Genomic DNA, 3,238 nt, shown 5'->3' on the forward strand with positions numbered 1-3,238 from the left:
ACTACTACAAATGTGGGCAAAGGCCACACTCTCTTAGCCACGAAGAAGTTAATCGTGGAGATTTTGCTCATATAGTACTTAGCATGGTAAAGACTCCCACTTTTCTGATTATAATCGTGCCTACGCAATTGTTTATCTTTTCTCTCACCACTGGGGCCCACTTTTACTGTTACGAATAGAGAACCAAGCAACTTACCGCACTCTCAACTTCAATTGGAATGGTAATTTTTTTTCTTTTTCTTTCCAAGCTTTTTGTCCATCAGACTTTATCTTTGCACGTGGTAACCGTTCACTCTTCTTCTTCTTCTTCTTCTTCTTCTTCATCTCATCTCTCTCTCTCTCTCTCTCTCTCTCTCTCATGTTGCAGCCATCTCCAGTCCATGGCAACAACAGCAGTACTTTTCCACTTGCTCTCTCTATCAGATTAGCAATCCGCTGCTCATTGTTAGGGCTTCAAGAGTATCGGCCATGATCTTCTATTACGGATGGTCTCTATATGTGTTTGGCTTCATCTCACTTAAATGGCTAGACTGAAATCTCAGATCTGTAAGAAAGGTGCAACAAATTGGTTTTCTTTGTTAACTTTAGCGAATTGATTCTTTTCTTATGTTTGGTTGTTTCTTGATTTTGTTTTTAGGCTCTTACATGCCCCTTTTTGTAAGGCAGATCTAAATTTTGGGGTTAACCTTTGAAGGTTAGAAACTTAGAATGTAACTTTTCATATTTTTCAAAAAAAGCTGACTTCTTTTTATGATCACTGGATTAGGCAAAGTTGGGATAATTTAGAGTAGTAACTAGGATTTCAAAATAGGTTCAACATTGTTTTTTACCTTCCCTAAAAGTGTGCTGGGTTCTTCCAGAAACATGAGAAAGGATGGTGCGTTTTAATTAAACAATTTCAAGTCATGTTTTATCCTTTATAAATTGTGTTGGGTTTGGGGTTCTGACCTTATAAGTCATGTGAATTTGTGTGGGTCTTTCGTATTTTCTTGTTGTTATCCATTAGATTTTTGCTGAAATGGTTAGCAATTTATATTTTTTCCTTTTAAGACTTTCGTTGTTTCTATTATCTATAGATGTAAGACATATAGTTGGAAAACAAAAGAGAAGCCTAATTGGTTTCTGTTGGTGCAAGAGAAGTTGTACTCTTATCTTTAGCCAATGTACTTTCCAAGTCTTTAGCATTGTAATAGACTATATGAGTAAGCCAGATAGTGATTTCTTATTTGTTGTTGTTGCCTTGTTGGGTCTGAATTTTTGTTTGCAGAAAGGACTTGTCGTAAGGACATCACAAATCAGGGGTCACTGGATCTTACACATCATTAGAGAAGGTTGGGCAATTTGATCATTTAGAACTTGTTACTCTTTACATATATGGATTCCAACATAATCTATATAAAATAAGGCTTTTGCCCGTGGAGTTTGATACTCATATTATCTTTATGAGCTAAAAAATCTCATATACGTATGTTTGTATTTTTGCTGGTTGGCTGGGCATGTCAATCAAATGATAACCACAATTTATTTAAATTTTTTCTCTTAGCACATAAGAGGGCCAGAGGGTGAGTTCGAGTTCGAGGTCATAGATGTGTAATGTATAACTCTGTTTAGCCAAATTAGAAGCATTTTGTTGAGGTGGTATGGCCTCTGATCCATTTCTTGATTTGCAGGTTTGCGAACGAGTTTATCAGTACTTAGTTGAAGTGATCAAGTTGGAAGAGTTGCAACTTGCAAGTAAATGACTTCATATCTTATCATGTGTGATGTTTTGTACTATACTACATTTCAATGTTATATGCTTGTTCTTGCTATGGACTTCACATGATTAGCTTTAGTAATAAGAGCTTTTGTCTTTATTAGTTCTACTAGGTAACTTTGTGGGACAATATGAACTACATTAATGTACAAGGTATCTTACTAATATAGTCATATATGTCAAATGTAAAAGATAACAAATGACTCTATAAACTTGCAACTGTATGGTATTGCCTACTGGTTCTAGTAAGTTTATAGGATGCTACCTTTTGATAGAGAATGATTCTGTTAAGTTATGTTCTCATGCTAAAACATGTCAATGATCCATATAGAGAATTAATGGAGAAATAGAAAGATTTGTATTGAAGGGTGATTTTAAATTTGTGCCAACACCCATATGTTGCAATTGGAATTTAGGTTTGCAGTTTGCTCACAGCTTTTATTGCAATTGTCATTTAGTGTTTGATTAACAGCTTTGTTCATGTATCTCCGTATCTTTCATTTATAGACCAGATTTTGCAGGAGGTGGAGTTGCTGTTGGAGTTTCAACTTGAAGTTGTAGTCATAAGCCATTGAAGTTATGATTAATTTAGACTAGTATAGATGTACTGATGTATTCCAATTAGTATAGGAGGGTAAATTCTTGTTAGTACAAGCTATGTATCTATATTTCAATAGTAAGAGACTACTGTATTATTTTTATTTATCAAAATTGAGGATTTAATATTTAGTAATCCGTTTCTACATTTAAAAAAAAAAAAAAACTTTTTATTGATGAAGGCACGAACAAAACAAAAGTGGTTTGTATATATACTGTAATCAAGGTTTTAAATTTCTCCGAAATTGCCGAAATTTCCGTAATTTTGAAGTACCGAAACGAAATTCATATGCTATATCATTTCCATCAGAAGTTTCCTGAAATTTTCCAAAATTTTCCGTACATTTCCGCGAAATTCTTAAATTCTGAAATATCTACACACAAAATATATATTTAAAAATTCACACCGAAATTTCTCTAAAATTTCTGTTAAATTTTTATGTCACATACAATGAATTTTACTTCATACTTTTATAGAGAAAATATGAAATTTTGATTTTTTTTTTTTTTTTTTGCAATCAAGTTGAATACAACAAAAAACCTTTTTGTTTGGGGTAATTCCCGTTTGCCCAAAATTCTTAGGTATTGTTCCCAAATGCACCAAACCTTCCGTATCTTACTATTTGCTTAGGAAAAGACTAAAAAGGGTTTGTTCCTATGCTATTTTGAATTTTTAGAGCTTTTGCCTCCCTTAGAGACTTTATTAAAAAACAAAGACGAAAACAAAACTAGCCTTCAACATGCCTAATTTTCTCCTAACGGCTTCCTGCCTAACGGATACTTTAACAGGCGGAATCACTGCTGCTTGTCTCAATCTTAGTTTTAAAACTGGTTTCGTCTGTTTAGCAAAAACTTTTCAATTTTCAAAAGGCAAATAGGAAATGG

The 3,238-nt window shown here is 33.5% G+C and overlaps 1 long non-coding RNA gene across 5 annotated transcripts; it reads left to right on the forward strand.

The window, feature by feature from the left end:
* The first annotated feature begins 248 nt into the window (after nucleotides 1-248).
* On the forward strand, nucleotides 249-2,501 carry LOC112179160. Of its 5 annotated transcripts, XR_005804110.1 has the most exons (4): nucleotides 253-555; nucleotides 1,268-1,331; nucleotides 1,671-1,734; nucleotides 2,278-2,501. It is a non-coding gene; the product is annotated as an uncharacterized LOC112179160 (long non-coding RNA). The 5 variants fall into 5 exon arrangements; XR_005804109.1 differs by having other exon boundaries at nucleotides 249-1,163; nucleotides 1,671-2,501; XR_005804108.1 differs by having other exon boundaries at nucleotides 250-1,331.
* The last annotated feature ends 737 nt before the right edge of the window (nucleotides 2,502-3,238 follow it).

Source organism: Rosa chinensis, chromosome 7, assembly GCF_002994745.2.
Source record: "Rosa chinensis cultivar Old Blush chromosome 7, RchiOBHm-V2, whole genome shotgun sequence".
NCBI classification, from domain to species: Eukaryota; Viridiplantae; Streptophyta; class Magnoliopsida; order Rosales; family Rosaceae; genus Rosa; species Rosa chinensis.